Genomic DNA, 25,442 nt, shown 5'->3' with positions numbered 1-25,442 from the left:
ATATTCATCACATAGACAATGTAACATCATCAGCAATTTTAGTAATGTTTGTGTAAAGGACTTTTCTCCTCCCCATCACTCACCCATAATGCATGGGTTGCTTTCTGTTTTGGCTCAAGGGAGAAGGTACAAGCTTTGGCCCCATGCCACAGAAGGGGCAGAGCCCCCACACGTGTCTGATGTCCTCATCTCCAGTGGTGAAGAATGGGCCTGCCAATGCCCAGCTCTCCCTTGGACAGCTTCAGCTGGGTCCCTTGCAGCTGATGTCATTGTCAGGCTGCACATTCCTCCTGTGGCAAGGATGCAGGTGGCAAGCTAGATTTGACTTAAAGGATTTAAGCGATAAGGCTGAGGCTTTTAAGATGGCTTCTAATGTGAGAGGAAGAGATGACTGATTTGATATGATAAATGCTTTTCTTTTGATCAAAAGAGGGCTTCAGCCTCCTGTCCAGTTTAAGACCCAGTCCCTCTCCTTCCAGTGAGACTAGAGTGAAAAGTGCTGTGTGCATACATAATGTGCATACATAATGTGGAGTTCTTGCCCTTGGCCCACAGTATATACTGGACTATAGCAGACAGTATCTTTTGGCTGTAGGCTGGAAAAGGGCTTGGATAAGCAAATTTCACTCTGCTTTCTCTCTTTGCACCTGACAGCTATATTCTCCAAGCTGGAGCCAGGAGTAGCTTGCAGTGAACCTCTGTGATGAGAGGATCCTGCAGAGGAGGAGGGCTCAGGGCTGCTTCATGCTTTTGTGTAGGCTGACAGGAAGGCTTGGCACCCATGATTTACTGGAACAGATTTATTCCACTGCCATTAAAAGCATGTTCATTTCCACCTTTACTGTCCGGGCAAACTTGTCTCTATAAACTTCATCCATTCTCAAAATTACTTTTCCATAGAATTCAGCCTCCAGCTGATGTCTTTAGGAGGATTTAGATTAACTGTTGTGCAGTGTGCAGAACTGGCAAGGAAAGCATGAAAGAAAGTTGAAATTACCCATTAACAGAGCAAAAGAGAAAACACATAGTATAGTATAGTATAATAGTATAATAGTTCTCATTCTTTATTTGAGATAAAACCACATGTGAACTACTGCCTAGTCTGGATTAGTTGCCAGGAAGGCAGGTCATGCACCCAGAGAAAATCCTGGGTGATTTCCCTCCATGACAGCACCCTGGGGTCCCACCAGTGTAAGTGACAGCAGAAAACAGGTCCCGAGTAAGAAAGCAGCTTCTCTCAGCTCACGGAAAGAGGTTTATTTGTAGCCACTTTTGGGTGCCTCTCTGTAATTGTTCCCAAAGGAAGGGAGGGCTGTCTGGGGTGTCACCAAACCGTGAGGGGGCCTGGATGCCCTTTCATCCTGCCCCGGGCCAAGGGTGGCCACACAGACCCTGTTTGCCTGAGCCAAGGCAAATATGCCTTGGCTCAGGGCTTGTTTCTGTGTGCTTGGCTGAGGCTGAAGTGATTGTTCACAAACAGGTGAGAGAAAAGTAAAGTGGAGAAACCAAGGGGCAGCCTTTAATGCATGAAAAGGGGAAAAGGCCACTTGGAAATTATTTGAAAACCACTGAGCCTTTCAGGCTATAATACTGGCCCGACAAAAGACAAGCAAATGAAGAGCAGTCGAGGTATTTTTAGAACAGTAATGCTCTATGGAAAATAGAAAATTCAGGCCATAAGTTTATGATTGCAATAAGTTGGCTCCTGTTGGCATGTCCAGCCTGGAGCAGCTTAGCTGTGGTCCCAGGAGAGGAGTGGGGAAGGAAAAGCAAGAGGGGAACAGGGCACACACACAGATTGGCTTCTGGATGCTGGCTTTCCTTCCTCCTAGTATTCTGCATTTTAGGAATATATTTCTAGTCACACAAGGAGCTGCAAATAATTATCATACTGAGCCACTCTATAATGATAACCTATGCAATGCAAGTCTATAGTCAGCTGCCTGGGTGCAACTCTATGAAGAAACAGGCCCAGAAAGCTTTGGTTTTTCTCTATGAAATGCAAATGGAATTCAATCAAAGGCCTGCTCACAAACTAGCACTAATTTAAATGTATCTCTGTTTTTTTAACTGATACAAGCAATTGATGTGGGTTTTACATAGACATTGCCTAGAGCATTTCCTGTATTGTTGCCCATCAGGGTTACAGAGATATATTCAACCACTGTATTAATATTTGCTTGCACTCTTAGGTGCTTATGCTCACAGTGCAAACTTCCATAAATGTTAGTTCCATTGCATTTTCCTTTAATTGCCTGCTCCCATGGTAAAAGAATAGGCAAGTCTTCTTTCAATTTTTATTTGATTCAGCTGTGCTCTTCAGCTTCAGTTAAATGAGGATCCTCTGCCTCATGAAGTTAAAAAAAAAAATTCCTTAAAATAATTTTTCTCTCCAGTTCTTGTTCTCCCACTCTAGTTTACAGAAACACTAGTTTACAGTTTACACTTCATGTTATTCTGAGAAAACAGAATTTTCATGGGATTGCTGCAGGGAACAACCCTAGACTAGAGGAGGACTGGATCCAGAGTTCACATTTCAATACTTCTCTTGAGTGTTAAAAGACAAAACAGTGTAGAATAGTTCAGCTGGAAAGGACATAGAGTGATCATCTCCCTATTAATACAAACAAAAAAAAAAGTCCATATGTAAAATATTTTACAAAAAACCTGTAATTCTTGCAAATTTGTCCCAAATAGCTATTAAAACAATTACAAGTTGGGTAAGGAGATATTTTCTTTTTTTCTTGCAAGAAGCCACTAAATCTAATAAACTCTGGAAGTGAATGAAATTTGACTGATTAGCAAGAAAATAGATTACTTTTTCAGATGTTACTCATTATACTTGGAACACTGTTTATGTCTAAGCAGAATTGTATGTATTCCACTGCTGAATGTCAGAGCTTTAATAAAACCCATCTCAGGCACAGAAATGCAGTCTGTAATCTTGGTTTAGGTGGAGACCCCGACATCTTGGAGACTGAAAGGTGCCAGACAGTCCTGTTGTGGAGAGCAGTGGCTGTGGTGCTCTGGGAAGGGCTGCAGATCAGCAGCTTGCCTTGGCCTGAAGGTAGGAGAGTTTCCTGGCACGGGCACAGTGGCTTCATGCTGCTCAGCTGCTGTGCTGGAAGGTTTCCTCTGATTTCCTGGTGTTGGCAGAGCATCAGCAGCCCCTAAGAAATGGTCTGTGGGTCTGGCACGTGAAGAAATCAATGAGAATGCTGAGAGGAAACAGGTGTGTCTTGGCTTTCTGAAATGGCAGAGTATCCTGCATCAGTGACATTCACTCCTTCCTTCATTTCATGCCTCTAGAAAAATAGATCTGAATCATAAAGATGATGGTTTCAATGCAATGATTGTTGCCTCTTCCATTGTAATTCTTTTAACTGAAAGGAAGCTGAAGGAACTAAAAGTGTAAGCAAATGGTGTAAATCTGTAAATTAATAATTTCTTCACTCTTCTTCTAAGGAAATTAGGTGTGTTTGTAGCTCTGTTGTCTGTCCCTCTTTCTGCCCTTCTGGGCACGCTGGGTGGATTTGTATCAAGGTTCCAGAAAGGTTTGTAAAAACTGGTATCTGGAAACAGGAGTGGGAATCAGGCACAAATCTGATGAGGAGATTTTCAATACAAGGCCAAGTTGCTTTTTAAAATGTCACTTTGAGGCTGTGTTCATCATGGGCACTGCAAGAAGCCAGCAAGTGAGAGCTTTTACCCAGATTTAGTATAGAACTTAGGTATAACTTGGCAGGAATTGAAAATTCAGCAGTACAGGAAGGGAAGTCACAGAAGAGATAGAGCAACAATTTTCGTTACTGCTGCTGCATTTTATTTTTAATATAATTAGAGTTTCTGTGATTACCTTACTATATCAAGTGCAACATGTCCTGGGAGTGTAATGTATTTGTATAATTCAGTTCATCACTGGTCCAAAAAGAAGCAGAGAAGAATTGAAGAAGAAAATATTTGTAGTAGAACAAGACGGCCAAGATATGGATAAGCATGTTGTCTGGATTTATTTCTTTTATTGTGGAGGACAATTTGAAAGGCAGGAATTATTCCAGCACTGGTAGGTAGAAAAAGTAAGTATTAAAAGTAGGAATTGAAAATTGAAGTTTTAGAAACGGGAAGAATTTTGCTGCTAACAGCGATGGAGATGAGGAAATAACATAAAAGGAAATAACATCAAAGGAAAAAGACAATCCGCTCAGTAATAACTGCAAAGTTTAGTTTTAAACAAATAGTCATCCTTCCAGGGCAGCAGATCAGAAGTGTTATTAAATGTGTAGTGCTAAACTGAGGGAGATCACTTTGGTATTGAGATGCAGATTTGTGAGCCATTTACCTAAAGGTAATAGTTATATCAGTGTGAAGAGGAGAGGCTCCCTGAGGATAAGATACAGAAAATGACACCTAGGATAGAGCTTTGAAGAGCTCTCACAGACAGGACAAGAGATAGTGGAGAATGAGGAGCCATTCCAGGGTGATGGAAAATCCATATGTGTGCTGGGCTGCAATGGAACATAGAAGGTGATTTTTTAGGACTGGGGGGCATAGAAGTGCCCACAGTCTGCTCCTTGCAGCCTAGGTCAAACTTATGGCTGTTTGAGCTTGTGTGTTAAAATAAATGGGGTATCTCTTCCTTAAATCCATAGACATAAATCCAAAAGGAGGGGCCAAAGCCAAGGTAAGTTTTAAAGGAGAAAAAGGGTGACAAGGAAGGGTCAGAATCAGGAAGGAGAAATTTAGTGCAGACTGTCACATAGCTGAGAAGGGGACAAAACTGAATGAGGTTCGTGTAGTGTTCAGCATAGCAGAGGAAGAGGAAAAAAGGAAGGGGCCAGGTTGGGTCAGGGAAGAGGTGCTGATTGTGAATAGGAACATCAGGCTTCAGAGGGATAAGGCAGAAGTTTAAATACCAAGGAGGGCCTGGCACTTGGAGTCTTGTGTGTGTGTCTGGTGACTACTTGAATCTTAGCAAGCAAAGACTGTGGCTCCCTTCTCTTCCTTCCCTCATTAGTTTCTAATAACAACAAAATAAATCCCCAAACTGGTCCTCTTCATGCTTCAGCCAGCCTTTCCTTCCCAGAGCAGTACCAGTCTGTGTGCCCCAAGATGTCCTGAAAGGGACTCTGGCTTTTCCTTCTCCCAGGCACGGCTGAAATGCACCTGCCTTGGGAGAAGGGAGGCTGTGGGTGGTGGGACCTGGCCCCCAGTGCAGGGACAGGAAGAGAGACTGTGCCTCTTGATGTGGAATTTTGAGGAACCGCATTTTCTGAGGACTCACACCAAAATTCTTTCACTTCTTGGCAAAAAAATGTGAGAAAAGCAAGCCCTGATAGGCAAGAGATTGTCATCAGTCATATAAATAAACTTCCTTCTCTTTCCAGTCCACCTTCCACTGGCACCACAACTCCCAAACCAGAACCTCCTGGACACCAGCTGCTCCTGTTTTAACTCTAGACACAGCAGCTGAGATTAGTGTGAAATTCTGCTTTCTAAAGTTCTATGTGTTAACATTCATTTCATTCTAAAGTTACCGTTAACTTTAGCAACAAATAGAGTTGGATATGGAGCAGGAGATGCCAGAGAATCTATGCAAAAAACAGATACCGTATATAATTTCTAAGAATGAGAGGCAGATATATAAGATAAATCTCTAAAAAACAGTTTGGAGTTTAAGAATGAAAAAAATCATTATTTGCTTAGAACATTTAAAGCAGTTCATCCTAAAAGGAAGTGGTATTTCAGCAGAGACTAATTTGGTTTTTCCACTGCATCAGAGACAAGGCATGGATTTGAAATTAATTTTTTTCCTTCGCTAGGAGATAAATGTGTTCTTAGTAAAAGTACTCGAGGAGGACCCCACTGTAGAGGTTTTCTGGTTATTATGCAGGTGAGTTATGGATGGGAAACATTCTATGTGGAAACTGGTGTAAAGCAGATGGTGTATTGTGAATAGACTGATGACTCTTCTGACAGGGGCTTTTCCCTTCACACACTTAGCAATGCTAAGGAATAAGCTTGTTTACACAGAGTGGATACAGGTAGATAATCTGAATAGATGTTCTGTTAAGATTGTCCCTCAAGAATTAATTTCAAATAAAACATTTCCAGTTATCTCTGGAATGAAACTTGATAATCAGGAAATCATCTAGAGTTCTTAAGCGCAAATTCTTTCATGAGTAGAGTAGTCTCAGATATGATATTTGTGGTCTCTTGACATCCCACTGGGGGTGATTGATGTGTAGAATGATCTATATCAGTTCATTTTCAGCAGCATAGATAAGGAAGGCTGGAAGCACCACAGGTCTTTGTGCTTTTCAGCAAACTCACAGTGAACCACAGGATCACTTCTCTCTTTGAAAATCTGGAGTTGTTCAGCCATGTAGTTTACAAATAATAATGGCTGAGGTTGTGTGCCAGTGTGCCAGGGAGTTTAATATTTAATCTCATAGCTGTCTGTGGTGTGCCCTTGAAGCTGTGTCACTGAGACAGAGACCTGCCTGTGGGAATTGGAAGTGCTCTCCAGGAACTGTGATGCCTTCAGCTGACAAGTCCTTGGTGAGTGTGAACTCTCACTGTTTTTTTCATCAAAGTGGCTGCTGGGGAAGCAGGTCCTGCATCAGCTGTGCCAAAGAACACATCTTAATTTATTTTAAAATGTGTTTAGAATGTAACATGTGAACAGGGATGTTTCAATGTTGGTGTGTATATCGATCAATATGAAATCTTTTGTAAGGCCAGTGTATAAAATGTCTAATTTTTTACATGTGATTCCACAGACCTTATTAGTGTTATTGTAGTATGCAGTAAATTAGATATAGTTTGCTCTGTGAGAGGGTTGCAGGTGTGTTTGGCTGAAGCTAGACATTGCAAACCTGTTTTCTATCACTTTGCTCTTGTGTTGTCGTTTATATCAGCACAAGTAGGTGTAAACTGTGGCTAATTCAGGGAGGTGGCAATAACTGCCCAAAGTGCAGAGACTCAGACTTTGTTTCTGTTATAGTGGGTATTGCACTATGAAATATATTTCCTGTTCATTTCTCTTCCAGAACACATTTCAAAAAATACTTCCATCTGGGGGAAAGGGGTGGTGGTGTGTATTTCATTGTTTGGGTGTGTTGTGGGTGTTTTGTGTAATTGGTTTTTTTTATTATTTTTAACAGAAGCGTGTGCAGATTTGCTTTATCAAAACTTTTTTTTTAAATTTAAAAAAATAGTGCTGAAGTCATATGGGAAAAGGACATTTAAACGAACAGTTATTAAAAGTTGTTACTGTCTTTTTAATTCCTCCTTGAAAGCATCCTCAGTTTTGTCTGACGTGGACCTAAGACCCCCACATCCCATTGTGAAAATATCCCTAATGATGTGCTAGTTCTCAAGGATGTATCAGAGTGCTGCAGCTAACACCCGATAACACTGCTCACTCCAGTGCTGGCACACTTCGCCTGATGGGTGCAAAATCTCTCCTGAAACAGATCTGAGGCAAGAAGTCAGGATCTGCATTGACTTGCAGGACCATGCAGCAAGAAGCAAAAAAATCGATTCTCACTGAGTCAGGAGGCTAGGCTGAATGCCTGATCCTTTCCCTCTTTGGATCTCTTTTTTTCCCCCTTGTTTTCTTCATGCAGGAAATGGAAGTATTACTTGTCTTGCAAGAACTTAGCAATTTTCTTTTTTTAGGCCATAATAGTTAAGCATTGTGGCAAGGTTTTCCTTTTTTTCTTTCTTTCTTTTTTTTTTTTTCCCTTCTCCCCAGGGCTGGAATTAAAGTAGAGCTCCTATGTTTAACACATTAACAAAGACTCGGGGAGTTATGATGAAAGCTTTGCTCTGAGACTTATCCTTCCTTAAATTTCATTTTATCAAAATTAATGTTTGTTTGACAAAGAACTGTGGGATGCACACACTTGTGGAGGTTGCTGGAAATAACTCCCTTTCCTTGCTTTAACTTGTTTGCAGGGTTTCTGCAGGAGAAGAGCTGCAAGGACTTTGTTGTTTACAAAGTACAATATATAGCTAACCTCTGGCACCAGGTCCAGGAGGCTGCCCTGCTGCCTTCTCTCTTTGCTCAGCTGGTCTCCTGCCTAATCTTCCTGCTGTAACAGGGATGTTTGCAGTCACTTTCCCTCTCAGTAGCAGTTTGTGTTGAATTGTGTGGTCAGAAAGACACAGACAAGATTATTTGTAGGCTTCTTAAATTAGACCAGCTGCAAAAAGGAGATGGTCTCTGAGGTACACAAGCTCTTCTCCAGGCTAAGACTAATGGTCTCACAGTTTGAAGAATGCTAAACTTCAAAGAGTGTTTTTTCCCTGACATCTCTTCATATAATCCTATATTTATTCATTACATTTTAAGTCCAAGAGGGCCTGATTATTGACCCTGTTCAAGGGTCCATTATATTTCACTCAGTTGTCACACGGGGCAGTGGCTGATATTTGGCCAAGGCAGAGTCCAGAGAGGTGCTCGGTTTTGATAATTACCATGGCTGTCACTATTTGTAAGTGCTCTTGGTAAAGTACTCAAGGGAAGCAGGATGCCTCTGCTAAAGTGACCAGATCAAATCTACTGCTATAAGCACTTAAAAGCATTGAAAAGAGTAATTGCAAAGGATCTCTGGAGCTTTCTCATGTGACTTCTGCTTCAACTTCAAATCTAGATCATGCTGCTCAGGATCTTTCTCAGTTCAACTTGGCCTGTCTCAATGTACTCATTCTGAACCTTCCTGTGCTGACAAGTACAAAGTCTCATGGGAAAATTTTAAATCAGATGCATTACAAAATCCAAGCGTATCACATCCACACAGTTGTTATCGCCAACCTAACCTGTCAAATAATGAGAATCTGCTGATGGCATTCATTGTTTTTATTCAGTAAATCATTGTCATAAACTCTTTCATCTGAGAGCCTCAAAACTGGCTGAGGCATTGACGTGAGCTTTTGTGTGAAATTTGCCATCAGATCCAGTCGAGCCTACCTCATGGCTGAGGTCTCCTTTGCTGCCCCAGTTGTGAACCTTTGCACCTCTGGCTCATGCCTGGAAATGAAAATGTGTAAATACCTTACACTTAGGCTGCTTCCAGCAGAGCCAGATCCAGGCATTTCTGAATCACCAGTGCTGTGCAGCTTGTGTGCTGCTCCTGGGAGAGAGGCAAATGCAGGAAGATACGGGAGCAAACAGGGAACCAGAGTAATTGCACTTCTCCAGGGCTCATGGAAAGTATAATAACAGCCTCAAGTAAAATCACTGTATTTAAGGATTCATCAGAACAGCCTTTGTGCAACACTTCGTAGGATCTTCTCCCTCCCCTCTCTTTCTTTGAAAGAATGATTACGTGGCCTGAGCAAAGTTTTAATCTCTGTTTCAGTTCTTTGTCTCAGACAGATTTTGTATAGTCGTGTATAACTGCCTTTTATGACAGATCTCAGGAAGAACCACTGTAATTTTTCTAGCCAGCAAGAAAAAGAGATAAAATTATCTCAAGAGTTTTCAAGTTGTAGTGTTGCTAATGATCAGCTTGCCACAGAAGCTCTAAATGATGGGTTGGTGCTACACCTAAGCTTACATAACAGCTATAGCTGCTATGCCAGCTCCCCTCCCTTTCTTGTCCTTGGTCTCCTGATAATGCTTCTCTGACACTAGAGTGAGCCAGCTCACACAGCTCAACCAAAAAGAAAAAAATGTTTGTTTTTTTTTTTGGTGTGTGTGTATGTGTCTTTATTCTTAATTGTTGACTGCCAGGACTTTAGTTTCACAGCAATTTTGGATTGATGTAAGTGTGCTGTGTAAAGTTAATTTGTCAACTCCAGCTCTTTCCTGCTTGTGCTCCTGCTGGATCTCACACCCCCTGTGTTGGGAGGCAGATCTTAGTTCTGATCTGCAGGAAAATCATCTCCCCATTCCACTCTCTAATTTTTCTTCAGGTTAGTTTGTAGATGCCTTCTTGATGTGGCTGATTACGTAGCTGTACAAATACCAGGAGGAGGGGAGAAGACCTCCTGTAGCTGATAATTTCCACCTGTTTTGGCTGAGACATAACAGGGAAGGGCTACTTCAGATATGCCCTTGTAAAACTGGACCTGTTTTGCTGACACTAAATCATTTATTCTCTGCTTCCATTGAAAGTAGATTAGTGAAGAATACAGCCCAATGGAAAGAAAATACACAGGATGAGAAGAGAGTGAAGCATGGATGAAACATAATGTGGTCCTCTTCAGAAGTCTTTTTTCTTTCAAATAAAGGGAGATTGGCTTCCATAAGGAAAACATTATCTCCAAAACATTCCTGCATGTTATGTTAGTTACTTTTTTCCAGGGGAAGATTAATTTTAGGATGGCATATCAAGGGGCAAATAAACTATCGTGAGTTGAATATCCCATGTATAAAATTCATCCTACTGACTTTGTTTTCTCTCTTCTGCCCACAGCACCCAGCCAGGCTGCTGGGATCAGCACCCTGCCAATGGCTGCCTCGTTCTCATAAACACACAGAGCCCAAAAAGAAACAGAACAAATATTTCCTATGGTAAGTGTGAAAACCCCAGCCCTTGCTGGCTCCTTTCAGCTAAATTTTGCTCTATAATTACTAAGATGAGTGTATGAAATTAAAGCTATTTTTTTCAGCAGCTTTTTCCGTTGACCTTACCAGAACTGCACTTGGTAGCCATTTCTACAGTTATTATTATTCTACAGAGTTATTACTGCAGAGTATTGCCATCATCACCAGAGAAGAGAGTTGTGATGCAAAAAGACTTTATAGTATGCATGTGGCTAAAGAGGAGTCCTGTGGCACAGCAAATAATTTACCACAGTACTCAGCAACACCTCCCCCTCCATATCCAGTCTCCCTCAGCTTTTCAGTTCCTAATATGCTTTTTAAAAAAAAAAATTTCTTGTGGAAGCACTGGCTCATAACCCTCCAGAGCTGCAAGGTTACAGCTTCTTTCTTGAAAAGCTGATAGCAGAGAGTTGTCATGAACTATGATACCTACAGATGGGAAGATATTTTGAGGCATCACAAACATAAGGAGAAAGGCCAGTCCATGTTATGAGGTGATTTGTGAGTGCAGCACAAAGGCTATCGAGATTTTGGGGTTTAAAAACGATTTTGTTTTCTTGTGCTTTGCTGTAAAAAATCTATCTGCTGACACACAGTGGGAAGGTTATTACAGACTGCTGCAGGATGGATAGCTAAAGATTAGTCTGGCGGTCAAGGGAACCTGCAGAAGCAATTATTCATGAGCTCACCTTACTCTTCCCTCTGACAGCTGGGAAATAAGTTTGCAGTAAAAATATAGAGAGTGGTTACCTTCTCTATGTCTCTTTCCATATTTCCTTGCTGTACAAGAGTAGTCTGACAGTTCTGTTCCTGAGTTAGGTTTCTGAGCTTTGGTTGCTTTTTTAGGTCACAGACCATCTTTATCGAGTCCTGGGTTGGACAGTTTGTGTTGTATTTCTATGCTGAAGGTCCAGGCATTGTTTCCACAGCAGTTATTGGAAAATAGGAGAGACAGCGTCTTACATGTACCAAGTTCCCTTCGAATTCTGCTAACAGAATTGGATTTAGGAGCAGCATGAAATCCATGCAAATCATTCCCTGATGGCTTTAGAAGGGTGCTCCATTCATTTGCTTGTCAGCAAAGCCATGCCATGCCAGCTCTGACTTGAGGCATAGAGAAGACCACACTGCATTTTTTACTGTTGCAGACAGTAAAAATTCTGGTTCCTACTGGTCTCTCTTGAAGAGATGTCCAGATGCCTCAGAACTTCATAAGCCACTGAATGGCACAAACAACTGCTGAAGCAGTTGCAGAAGCATCGTGCACCTGGATTCAGCCCATTTATGGTTAGCTCTGCTTGACTTCAGGTTTGTGACTGCTCCCAGTTCTAGGAATTGCTTCATCAGAAATAGTTGTTAGTGAAAATAAAGTATTAGGAAAAAAAATATGTGAGCTGGTCAGGAGCTTGAAATTCATCTATGGCTGCTTGTCAGATGGGGCACATCAATCATATAGGTTATGCTGGTTTTGTCTGGGGAAGAATCAACTTTCTTCACAGTGGCTGCTATGGGGCTGTGTTATGGATTTGTGCTGAACACAAGGTTGATAATATTGAGATGTTTCTTTTATTGCTGAGTAGGGCTTGCACAGAACCAAGGCCTTTTCTGCTTTTCCTATGGCCACACTGATGAGGAAGTTGGGGGTGAATGGAAGGCTGGAAGGAGACATAGCCAGGACAGGTCCCCAGCTGAGCAAAGGGACATTTCAAACCACATGACATCATGTTCAGTGTATAAGGTAGGGGAAGAAGGACACGGGGAGATCTTTGGAGTGATGGCCTTTGTCTTCCCAAGTGGCCATTGCATGTGATGGGGCCCTGCTGTCCAGGAGATGTCTGAACACCTGCCTGCCCATGGGAAGTGAATTAATTTCTTGTTTTGCTTTGCTTATTTGTGTGGCTTTCCCTATTAAGCAGCTTTTGTCTCAACTCACAAGTTTTCTTTTACCCTTCTGATTCTCTCCCTGATCCTGCTGATGAGGGAGTGAGTGGGGTTTGGCTGCTGGCTGGGGTTAAACCATGGCATAGGTCTAGATGGATGAGCAGCTGCAGAACTGAGAGCTTTGAGATCTGGGCGATGCCCAGTATCTTTGTGTAGACAAATCCCTCCCTCTCTAAGCTTTTGCTGTACGAGCAAACAGCAGAGATGACAGTGCAGCTGACACTTTTCTGACTCACTAAAACTCCTTTTAAACCTTCCATCCCCTTGCAATATGTTCCTCGCCTGCTGCTTCTCTCAGTCATTTGCTCACAATTTTTTAGCACCAAAATGCTGCCCAGCTTTAAAACATTGGTGTAAAGCCCCTAGGTTAAAATACAAATGTCTAAAATTTGGGGTGGTAGGTAATCTAGGACCTAGAGGTTGCAGAAGTGCTGGCATCCCACACCTAATTAGGGGCTCAGGGGCAGATTTAAAGCCCACAAGCAGCTGTTCAGGCTCTCTCCTACAGAGAGATAGGGACATTAGTTGAAGTTGGGCACTAAATATTTTGTGAAATCCAGGCCATGCCTTGGTGTTTGGATGATCTGAAAATTCAAGTCCCATTGATTCTGAGTAGTGGAGAATATCATGTGCCACTTGTGTGTTTTGGAAAATTGTTCCTGTAGGCTATTCGTTTCAGGCACCCATTTCTAAAAATCTTGAGCTGGAGTTGCTAAAAGTTGTTCTTTACGCCCAGTTCACATCTCAAGGACCGTTTAAAATAAAGCAAACTTTTAAGTGACTTTTATAAGATAAGAGTTTTAGATACAGTTTATTAAATTGTTCAGTTATTTCAAGAACAACCGAAAATTATTGAGTTTTTTCCTGTTTTGTTCTTTTCTTCCCCAGCAGTTGGTCCCCTCTGCCTTCATTGCCCACATGTAAATGGCTGAAGAAATTTCCAGATGAAAGTTTATGACATAAATGAATCCCTAGTGATTGATTTTTATTTTCCTCTGTGAAGTCCACACAATGGGAGGTGGCTGCTTATCACTGAGTAGGATCACTGAATGATTTAATGGGGGGATAAATGAAAAGTAAGAGTTTTCATACTGGTGTGATGTAAATCCCGTGTCCAATTAAAGCCTCAAAGCATTTTTTAAAAGCAGTATAAAAGGTGAATCATTTCTGTAAACAGCCCTTAAAGTGAAAACCCAACACCTTTGCTGTGGGAGAAGTAATACAATCTCAAATACCTCTGCAAACAAAGAGTCCCTTGCCTTCTGCGAGCTGCTCTCTGTTTTTTTCAGCAGCTCAGCATGGGGTGCCAGAAAAATCATTAACGGGCCCATCTTGCACTTCTGGCTTTTCCACACCTGCGTATCACGATCTCTGCTGTAACTTTATGGACCGTGAGGAGGCAGGTTTGACGCCATGAAAGACAGGCTCAGCCAACAGCTGCAGGATGGGCAGAAAGCCAGACAGTAAAATGTAAAGAGGAGGAAGGAGAGGGATCACCTTTGAAGTTTACAAAAAAAAAAAAAAAAAAAAAAAAACAACCCAAAAAAAACCCAAAAAAAAAAAAAAAAAACCAACAAAAAAAGCATGACTTTGACCACTTCCTTCTTTAATTAGCTGTCTCAGGTACATTGAGCCACCAGTTTGAATGGTTTCTGGCAGGAGGTTGTTGGAAATGTTGAAGGTAACACTGTAAGGGTTTCATCACAACATGACTATTTTTTTTAATTTTTTTTAATCTTTTTTTTGGTTGGGCTTGGTTTTGTTTGTTCTTTGTTTGTTTTGTTCTGCGTTGTTAAGTTAAATATCCTAGCACAATATCAGGGAAAAGAGCTTATTTCACTTGGGAACGCCTGAACTACAGCTAAAATCTGTATCTTTTGCAAGTGTGAAAAACAACATTAAAGCTATGTTGAAGGGTACTTGGAGCCCATACCAGCCAGGAAATTGATGATTACCACTCCCATAGCAACAAGGACACACCTCCAGGACTCACAGGTTGAATTTTTTTATTATACGTATATAGTGTTAACTTCTGCTCGATATCCGTGCTAGCATCAGGAGGCTGCTTTTGATTTGTGCTATTGTAGCTGAAATCCGAATTGGAGGGATCCTGTAAAGGAATTGCAATTGCTGCAGCAACCAAACTTTCCTGTGCCCCCAAGAGGCCAAAAGCTCACTTTGAACTAGTATATCCCCACTCCTGTCTATGCATGTTAAAGTGTGTTCAGGGAGAAAATGCAAACTGCTGTTGTCATCCATATAGGAGCTATATGCGTTTAATTTACAAGGCTTAAGAGTATTCTGATATTTATCATCTATGTTAGGGTGAGATCCAAAGATAAAACTCTAGTAATTCAGAACCGAATGAGCTATCTACCAGGTAGAGAATTTCTGTGGGGTGATAAAAGGACAATACAGTCAAATCCTGAACAAGTTCAGTGAGTGTTGCTCTAGCCTCAAAAAATTAATTTGGGAATTTACTGGGGATACAAAAAATCTTTCAGAATGAACGGGGGGAAAAAAAATCAACAGAATTATCTACTGTCCTGATATGAAGTATAAAATTATCTCACAGTAAAGTCCCAAGATGTAATACCAATGACATAAAACTTCATTGTGCTGTGTAACTGCAGTAGTCTTGAGTCTGTTCTCTGCTTGAAAGAAAAAGTAACATTGGATATTACTATAAATCCACCAAATTCAGGTAGAAATTTAGTTTCATACAGGAGTTGAATGTGGTCCAGTGTGTCAGTGTGTTTAAAAGTTTCAAAAAAGGGAAAAAGGGGACACCAAACTGAATTCTGTTATACACAGGTGATTTGCATAACTTAAAAAAAATGTTGGAGCATGGAGTAATTATTCTTACGTGATTTTTTAATACAATATTTTTAAGCAGAAAATTAAAAAGAATGCTTAGATTCATGTTGATAAACTGTAGTTGAAGTACATAATTTGATATATCATAGGTAAAGAAAAATATTTATGTAAATCAGTTTAAGATATTATTTAATTTATTTTACATGATCTATTTTTAGTAATCTAGTACATACTCTAGCATAATAAATCAGTCTGTCATTCCTTGATTTTTCTTTTCTATCTCTGGACTTAAGAATTAACAGAAAAGCATACTAGGGAGCTTGCAGACTGATGGTTCTCTTTAGCTAGTTTAGGAGTGTTGATTTAATTTAAGGTCAGGTACTGTAGACAGACTTCATGGTGTTTTCAGAAGTAATTTTTATATACTAATGGCCTTAAAAAGTCTGCCTAGAGTTGATGGCTTGTTGCACTCTCTGCTTAGTTAAGCACAAGACAATTTTTTCCCCTAAAATATTACAATAAAATATGAACAGATAACAGCATTTTGTAGAGGATGGTAAAATACAGGTGAATCAATAACATAGCTCATAAATATTTCAGTTTATTTTTATGAGACTCTCTCAAAACCTGTACATTTTTTTAAGGGATTGGATTTTGGAAAATTCTGTTACTGCAAAAGCTTTAGGCTGAATTTGCTATTGGAACTGTAGAACTGGAAGATTCCTATATTTTAAAGAAAAGATAATCTAAGCCACTCGTCTTCCCAGTGCAGCCTCAGGTAATACCCACTCATCATTAATAGATATTTATATATCCTTTTCTCAGGGACCTGCTTTCCCTGTCAAACTCGGCCCAGATTCCCCATCTCCTTTCCTTTAAAATGTGTATTTCTCAAACTGGAACCTTAACCTTCTTCCTGCAACTAGAGCCATTCCTCCTTTTAAAAATTATTTTTAGATTATTTTTTCCCAGTAACAAAATATATAGGAAAAAACCCTATCAATTCCTTTACACAGACTTCCAGATCATAATTTCTTCAGGGTTTTTTTTTTAAGCTATCACCGTTTTAATTACTTGCATTTTCAGAATTTCTGTTGACTTTCATTGTTCTGCTTCAGTGTCCCACTTGAAGCAGCTCACACACATCTGGATGTGGTACTGCCTCAAAGATGTAACACAGCACAATGACTGAATTATTATCTTTTTGTGATTTCCAGCCTGGATTTATGCTTCTGGTTCCTCTTGCAGTGTTTGGGTTTGCAAGGCTTGCAGCCCTTGGTAGTTACTCAGCTCTCATCTCACACCCTAAGCAGCTGCTTGGCAGCCTGGCTTCATGCAGTGCATTACTCTTGCCTGTGAGCACTGTCTTGCGTTTGGATAGCCTGCTGCTGTCGCTTCAGACCATGCCTTCAATTTATCCAAATCACTTTGTATTCTAAACCCAACTTCCTTGTAGTCTCTTCCCACCTGGTGTCACCCACAGCTTTAATAAAATTATCCACTACTCTCTCACTGCATGATGTATTATGGACTCCAAGATTAATACAGGAGGAATACAAATAGAGTTTGTCAAAAGGATTAAAGCTGTGTCTAGTGGTTCTAATAGTGGTCCTCAGAACACTAAATCAGGAGCCTCTCTGATAAAGTGTATGGGTATACAAGGACTTACAGCCTGGAAAAGGAGTTGGGAAGTAATGGGAGAAAAAGAAACAACATCTAGCCTTACATACATAGAAACAACGATAGAAATACAGCCTGATTTCCTAAAAATGCATTAGCACCTCTAGTGACAGAACTAAATATTGAATTGGTGATAACAAAATAATTATTCTGACGAGGCTAGGCTCAGTTTTCCCACGTGTCTTTGTTCCAGGTGATTTACAAATGTCAGCAGGGCAAAAGTCAACCCCTGTCATAGCTCTCCCTTTTACCCTGGGTTTTGATGATGGCTATGTTGCCCTCCCTAGCTGACTGCCTTTTTTGGTACTGACATACAGGAAAACCTCTGGAAACCACCCCCAGGTGAGCCATGACTGAAATCGTGCTGCTCTCAGGAAATTTGACCTGAGTTCTGTCATGTCTGGATCAGACAGAGAAGTTTTCATAAAGGGCCCAGAAATACTTTTTTTGGTAATGCCTTGCAACCCTAGCAACATGGGGATCAGTAATTCCTACAAGTTAAAGAGAGTGGGCGGGTTTGGGAACTGTCCAGGAAATCCAGCGAATCCTGGAGATACGGAGGGAAAAATTAAAAGGCATTTTTGTTCACTTCAGCACCAAATGAGTGCTGTAGCAGACTGTAAGCAACCAGGCCGTTTCACAGTGTGATGGTTTGAATGAGCCTTTACATGGGTTTTTCTTATTTTTAAAATTTAAACTGTTATGTTTTTTTCAAGGTAAGAATGGTGAAGTGTTATTGGAAGAAGTCAGAGTATTGCACATGGAAAGAGTTGGCAGCCTCCAATTCATACTTATCCTGTTAGACTCATGTTTTGGTATTTCTGTTTTATGCTAAACCTGGATGTTGGATTATGTCCCACAGCTTCAACTTTTTGGGCACTCAGAATTGCAGAGAAGACATGAAGAGCATTGTCAGGAGGTGAGTTCTTCCAGAAAATCTTCACAGCATCTCTCTGTTATCCATGCTTTCCCCTCACTCCCTCACCTCCCAGCCCAACAAAAAACCCCAAGGTTTATTTGAACTCCTGTAATTAGATCTGTCTGGGAGAACGACCAAAGTGTCAAGGTTTCAAAGAGAAATTCAGAAAAGTCAAGAGCAAGTAGAGACTTAAAAAGGGAAGTCGGGGAAAAAAAAAAAAAGCTGGTCTTTATCATGGTAATCGTAATGAAGCCAAGCTGGAAAAGCCCAGACGAGGGGCTGGGTTACTGTCTTGGGAGTGCCAGGGCAGCATCCCGAGAGAGGATTAGAGAACCACGCAGCCCGGGGACCGCGGGCACTCGCCGCCGTCACTCAATTTTTCAGAATAGGTTGGTGTTGCTGCAACTCAAAGCTTAAACTGCTGTAATGAAACTTGAGCTCCTCTTCCAGTACTGAAAACCACGGTATCAGTGGATTCATTTTGTCCTTTTATTGTGTACCACAACTAAATTGGAAGGCAAAGTGTAAGACCATCTCTGGTCCCTGCTGGGAGCAGTGCTGGAGCAGGGAATGCCGCAGCAGCAAAGCCCTGAGCGACTGAGGGTGGGGAGAGCTTGGGTGGGCAAAACAAGGTTTGTCCCTCGGAAAAGCCTCTCCGCAGGGGGCTGAGGGTATTCCCGGCCGGGATGGGCTCTGTGCCCACTGGGGCCCGAGGTGACAGCGGGGAGGTGACACCCAGGAGGTGACACCGGCGCTCCCTGCCCTGCTGCGCCCGTCTCTCCGAGTCCGACCCGCTGGAGACGGGCGGGGTGCCCATCCACAGGATGAGGGGTGGGAATGATTTCCCAGGGCAGGAGCCCCCATTCCTGGGAAGCCTCTGTGCATGCACATCCCCCCTCCCGGTATCGCCTCCTTCGCCGCTGCAATCAGCCTTCTAATCAATTAGGCAAATTGACTGCCGGGGTGAGCTATTTCCTACGCCTGGCAACAAAACCGGCTGGTGTTAACTCCGTGTTTCCCAGGAGCCCTGGTCTTCTTAGTCCTCCTGAGGTTTTTTGGCTTTTTGGTTTTTTGGATTGTTTTCGGTTGGTTGGTTGGTTGGGGTTTTTTTTCAGAGGCGTAAAGGACTGAATAATGAAAAAGCAGAGGAGCTTCTAGTAACTGTGAGCATCATGCTCTGTTACTGCAGATGCCAAAATAATTCGCTAAGTGTGGGAGGATTTTGGCGGTCCTTTAAAAAGCTGTTAATTTGGATTCAAAGGGACAAATATTCCAGTCAAGCAGGTATGGGAGCATTCGCTCTTTAAATCCCAGCCACCTAAAGACCCAGTACACATGAGCAGATTCATATATGCCCAGAGAAGTGGTACTGTATGTATTTAAATCTCTAGGTGCGGATATGACGTGCCACTTAACAAATATAGCTTCAAAACTCCTGAGGACAGAAGTTCCAGATGAAAGCTAAAGCTGCACTTTCCTTGCTGTCATTCTTCATAGCAGGGAATTATTTCTACCGGGCTCTGCGAGGTACAGTCACCAAAGTCCCAAAGACTGCAAGTAGGCACAGATGTATTGAGTGGTCAGTGCCAAAGGATGTCACATCTGGTCTTAAACATTATTTTACATATACCAGACTACTGGTTTCACAGGTTGTTTCCAAAGATGTCACCGGGATACACTGTTTTGTCTGATTTCATTTGCTGTTTCAGTTTATTTCACTGTAACTTGTAACTAGTGCTAGGTGTGGGACAGAAAAATCCATCCCCTACAGTGCCGTATCAGTTCCTTTCCAAAATGTGCAGCCGAGCAGCCCACGGAGCCCATGGCCCTGCTCCTGTTTCTGTACAGCCCTACCCATTGCTTGGGTCTCACTCTAGTGGAACACAGAATGCTGAAAGTGTTTTAGAACGAGTCACCCACACCTGTGTTTTATAAATTGAAAGTGGAGGCTGCATTAAGAACGTTTCCTGAAATCTTCTGAAGTTCAGTTCCAGAGCCCTGGCTCACAGCTGGTCCTGAAGTCACTCAGGGATTTTAGTGATCGAATAACTCTCGTTAGAAATAAAATAACTTTTTCTTTTTTTTTTTTTTTTTTGGCTAGATTTACTTCCTTGGAGAGGCAGGCAAATAATTCAAGCTACTGAATTCATGCAGAACAACAAAATAAAGACCTCAGTGAATTTGCCATCTTATATACATAAAATTTAAAGATTGTTGGGATTAAAAATTGCTACTCAAAATCATTTATGACAATTTATTTATTCATTGTAAATTACAGGTAGATATACATTTCATGAACGAGGGATGCTGTCACACAGTAAAAAAATGAAAAGCAGAGAGTGTTAGTGACAAGTCATGTTTGCTTGCTGGAACAGCCAACAAAATAGGGGAAGTTAAAAGCTATCTATTTTCAGATACATAATACAAAAATTATATTTTATAAAGAAAATTATATCTTTCTACAGCTCTTCCAATATGGTAAAAAAAACCCGGTAATTAAACCAAAGATTTTTTTATACAGAATCTTTTTTTGTTTTGGCATTTCTGAGTCCAATGCAATGCTTCATCAAATTAATTGTGTGAATAGGAATTTAAGGAGGTCATTAAATGTCCAGTGTTACACAGTATTATACAGACAATGTTTATCTCCTGATTAAAATATGAAATTTCCTTTGAGTAAGCTCCGTTTATAATAGTCACAGTATCTTTTTTTTTTATATTTTTGCTTACAGTACAAAACCTGTAAAAAAAGAAATATTTTCAACATGAAAGGAAAATTTTTAGTTTGCATTCTTACTATGACATTGTCTGGGAGGTCAATTACTGTTATTATGTATGAATATATTTAATATTGTATTAAAATATATTCAGTTCTTCTGAGCTTTATGTAGAAAAACAAGTAGCTTCACTATTTAACAGATTTATGTAACATTCTAAAATATGTTATTATACTAACTTTTGAGTTACAAGTGTTTGTTTTTGTTTCTCCGTTTGCAAAAAATTGTTGTTCACAATTGTTGACTACCAAAACAATGGGAAAAATTGTCCCAAATATTAAAAATCATTAAAATAACTGACACTAGCGCTCCCATGTTAACCACGTGCTCAAAAAAATACAGAGGCCAGATAGCAATTAACTGAAAAGTTAATTACACTTCAGATTTATTTCCCCATGTATAACAACAACCTTTGGCAAAGGAAGGCTATAAGTCTATTTTGTTTCATGTTGTGTGTTCCATGAATGAACACATCTCTGTTGGACCAAAAGGCCTTAGGGACAGAGAACCAGATGAACAAAAAGAAAATCCCAGTTGCCTTAAGACCAGATCACTGTTTTCCCATTTTAAAATCCCTTTCCAGCTACCAGAGTAATAAACGAAATGTTATGAATCTTGTTCTAAGAATGTGAGTGGAGGATGAGAGTGGTGGCCTGTATTTGTTGTTGTTAAACAAAGTCCTCTCCTTGTAGAACCCCAGTCTCGTTCAGGAAGCTGATGGACCTCCTTGCAGACTCCTTGGTTAAGCTTCACTGAAGCCTTTAGGAATACAGCTGGCTCCGTGACAGAGAGCAGCCTCAGTGTTTTGATGGGGCTCTCACGTGTTCTAATGATCTCAAAGTCACAGTGAGGCTTCATTTTAGATGGAAAGCTGAGCTATTTAAAATTTACCCTGACCCATGTGTTCTCCCCTGTGAAACAAAACCTGGTTCCATACTTGAGCTCTGACGAAGCACTTGCTTTGGTGACAAAAGACTCTCTGTCCTCTAGAAAAACAGGAGATTGTTTGTAATGCTGGGAGAGAACTCTAACAGTATATATATAACAGCATGTATATTACTCTGTCCCGGTATGCAGAGGTACACTTTTTCAAGGTAGAGCTAACTCTGACCAAAATTCTTATTTTAAAAATTATTTGAAAAAGTACTCTTCTGGTAGATCAGTGGGAAATCTGCCCAGAAGACTGGAGGGGCAGGGCTTCACATCTGTTTTCAACCTCTCTCTGCTCTGCATGACTTTTATTGAAAGAAAAAGAATTCAAAGAAATTGGAGGCAAGGATAAAGTAATAAATTTAAAATAATTTTTGCATGTACATTTCATGTTTTTGTTACTCTACAGGTTAGAAATTCTGTATTCTCAAGTATGAACCATTACAAAAGTTTATTTTTTCTAGATCTTCTAGGCTTTGAAAATAGGGTTTCATATCTCATGATATCTAATGCCTACAGATAAGCCTTTCAAGAAAATGATATCAGGACTTTTACAGAATACCAGTTTTCAGGTATGAGTCCAGAACTGCAGTAAAACCAGGAGTAGTAAGCTTTTATTATTATAGTACATAATAAAAAGAAATGCTGAATATTTACTACTAAAAAGATAAATGAAAGTCAATGGGAAAATTTGAGAGCAAAGACCCATTTTGTTTAAATTAATTTCTGATTTTTTGGATATATCAGTGACAGATATTTGACTAAAGAACAATTATTTCAAGAAACAAAAGAGAATAAAGTAATAAATAAATATTTCCTTTATTTAGCTAATACTTTACTGAATATCAAAACCAGTAAAATCAATGATAATGATGGCGTATGATAATCTCAGGCTGTGGGACATTCTTCCTGAATTCAGGGATGTATGGCTTGAGAAACAAACACTAACCCCTTTTGCATTATTCCTCCAATTGCTTCTTCATACTGTGTGCTTAACAAGCAGTGTGCATGGAGATATTGACTGTGTGTGTTACTCTGGTACAGGAAGCACATGTCAAATAGTAGCTGATTCTGACAGCATTTTTCTTACCTATTTTTAAGCATCTCAGCTTCTCTCTATCTCAGCTATCCTCTGTCACTTATGGTGATCTAGACTGGTGAACTCAGAAATGAGTTAGCCATGAACCTCACTCCCCAAGCCAACTGGCAGAAATGTGCTTTCTTATTCATTCCAAAATCCAGTCTAAAACTACGGCCTAGGCAAAAAGATGGTGAACAGTTCCAGTAACTAACAGAAGTTTCAAGCCAAAGCTTGAAAGATGCATTCAGTTCCAAGCATGTTATTGATTGTGCCCTTTAGCTTTGTTCAGTATTCTGCTAGGAGGGTGCAGAATTGCTTTGTGTTACTCAGTTTTGGTTTTCTCTTATCCCAAGGCAGATTATCTATTTCCAAGACAGCATAAATCACCAAGTGTCACTGAGACAGTGAGGAGGAAAACACAATTCCAGTTTTGGCCAGAAAGAAGCATCAGGGAGAGAACTACAAGAGATCTTCCAAAGCATGAAAGTTTTCTATGAATTGAGAAATTAAGATAATGGTGTCACAGAAATGTGAGTATATTTTCTCCACATAATGGTTTGAATCAGCATATTTCCTAGATCACAGCCTTTCTTGCAGGAAGCTCTATCTAAAGTTTATGTCTACAAGAGTAATAGCGAGTAAAATGCCTATATTCTTTCATTCTCTGACTGAAAGCAGAAACATGATTTATTATAAATACTAAGGTCTCCAACACCCTTTTCTTTTTGTAACTGATTCAGAACAATGCAGTTACTGAAAGTAATCACACATTCAAATACAAGTAGGTGTGAGCTTTCAAATATACTGAAAGTGAATATTCAAAACATCACATCCTGGTGTTTGCTTCTGATGTTAAAAACCTGCTGTGCAAACCAGGATGCATGTTTTCAAAAGTCTATAACTTTGCCATTTTGAAGATTTCTTCAAACAGAACAAGGCACATATTTACCTTCCAAGGATTTGTGCCATTTGTGCTGACTTTGGTACCCTTATTAATAGAAACTAATTTGGAACGTCCTTGAATGCAAAAGTACATGCAAATAAAATTTTTCACAGCTCATTTTTGGATAAATTTGCTTAGGTGTTCTGAGAAACATTTTGCTAATAGTTTCTCTTTGTTTGAGGTCAGGAAGGTTTGATGTTATCCTACTAGAGAAGAGATGATCTAGAAAACAGAAGAGACGGAAATTAATTTATTACAATAGAAAAAGTATATCCAATATAATTGTATTGCAAACATAGCACCATGCTGTAAATATTCAAATTAGGTCTATGAAATGAATTGGTTATAATGAGCCTTTTCAGAGGTGTATTTTACATGTCTTGCAGAAATCCAGTGCCAGTGCTGTAGCTTGAAAAGAAATTTTTGACACTTCAGGACATGGCTCTGAAGCATCCAGTGCTGGTATGTTTCTCCTCATTGATTCCATACGATTGTATTTGGTTCCATAAGTCTCTTGAACGAAGTTTGGAAGCTTTGTCTAATTTGAAGGGAGATTCGGATTTGACTTTGTACTGAAGTCTGAATGCAGCAACAAAGACTTTAACTCTACTTCTTGTATAGGCATGCACATACTGTTATTAATAACTTTTCCCTAAAATGCAGTACTAGGAACTCTTAAAGTACAGGTTTTGGGGATCTGATTAGGAGTAGATCTGATGAAAAATGAGAATTCGTGAATTTTGAAACATATTCTCCTTCCTGAACAAAAAAACCCCGACCAACCAAAAAACAAAACAAAGAAAAAAAACAAAAACACAACAAACAGAAAACAACAAAACCCCCCCAAACAAACAAACCAACAAACCCCCCAAACAAACAAACAAAAAACCACCAAAACCTAACCAAAAAGAAACCTAAAAGCTCCCCCCCCCCAAAAAAAAAAAAAAAAAAAAACAAAGTAAAATATTTTCATCTCACTGAAACAAAAAGAAATCTCAAGATGTAGTCTGGCTATAAGTAAACGGCATTTTGTCTTGAAAACTCAGTCCCTCAGTAAATCAGCAAATCAGAGCCAAGAACATCAGTGTAATGATACTAAATGCCCTGGGTCAGCTCAGCTACCCTGTATTCTTCTGACTCAGAGGGGCTGTAACTCAAAAAAGCAAAGAAAGAAAAGCACAGAGTGCCTCTGCCAGGCTCCCACACCACACCCTGCTCCCGTGCTCCACTCACCCAGGAATCCTCCACTTACCAGAGGGGGCTCCTCCTGGCATCACATGTAAAATAGGATGTGCAGTCCAGCCAAGGAAGCCCCATCAGAAATAAGACACCATCCTTATGCAGAATCCAGCTCCAAGGCAGGTCTTGTACTTGGCTCCAAACATTTAGACTGGTTTAACAAACAGTAGAACTGGGACTCAGATTTGCCTTAAAACCGGATTCTTGTTTATACTGATTTTCCCAATTCAAATTATACATATTCTGTGAAAATGCTTATTTTTGCAAATACTGCATTTTTCTCCCTTCTTAATTAAGTAGCAAAATACTAGAAGTATTTTTAAATAAGCTGATGTAACTACAATGATGACACATCCCTTGTTCAGGACTGACTGATACTATTAATTTACATGGTTTAATTCTTCAGTGTAATGGTGAAATTTTGTTTGATTTTTTAACTTTAAGCAGCTAAATCAAGACTTACTCATTGGTCTAATAAGGCAGATAAAGAAAAATTTCATAAACTGGAAAGGAATTACTAAAATATAGAAGCAAGAAATTACTTCACCAAAAGCTACATC

The 25,442-nt window shown here is 40.1% G+C and overlaps 1 long non-coding RNA gene across 8 annotated transcripts in view; it reads left to right on the top strand.

Annotated features, from left to right (window-relative positions):
* The window catches only part of LOC148224301 (uncharacterized), a 75,020-nt gene that overhangs the window by 34,882 nt on the left and 14,696 nt on the right, over positions 1 to 25,442 (top strand). For 4 of the 8 annotated variants that reach the window (XR_015802310.1, XR_015802309.1, XR_015802312.1 and 1 more), the window contains exons 2-5: positions 10,425 to 10,522; positions 17,856 to 17,912; positions 23,054 to 23,230; positions 24,030 to 24,105. This is a non-coding gene — a long non-coding RNA (uncharacterized LOC148224301). Of the gene's footprint in view, positions 1 to 5,719; positions 6,559 to 10,424; positions 10,523 to 17,174; positions 17,336 to 17,855; positions 17,913 to 23,053; positions 23,231 to 24,029; positions 24,106 to 25,442 lie in introns of those variants that run through there. The other 4 variants (XR_015802311.1, XR_015802314.1, XR_015802316.1 and 1 more) reach the window with 4 other exon arrangements.

Source organism: Sturnus vulgaris, chromosome 3 (assembly GCF_052056855.1).
Source record: "Sturnus vulgaris isolate bStuVul1 chromosome 3, bStuVul1.hap1, whole genome shotgun sequence".
NCBI lineage: Eukaryota > Metazoa > Chordata > Aves > Passeriformes > Sturnidae > Sturnus > Sturnus vulgaris.
Note: the sequence above shows the minus strand (reverse complement) of the source record. Positions and strands in the feature narration are given on the sequence as shown.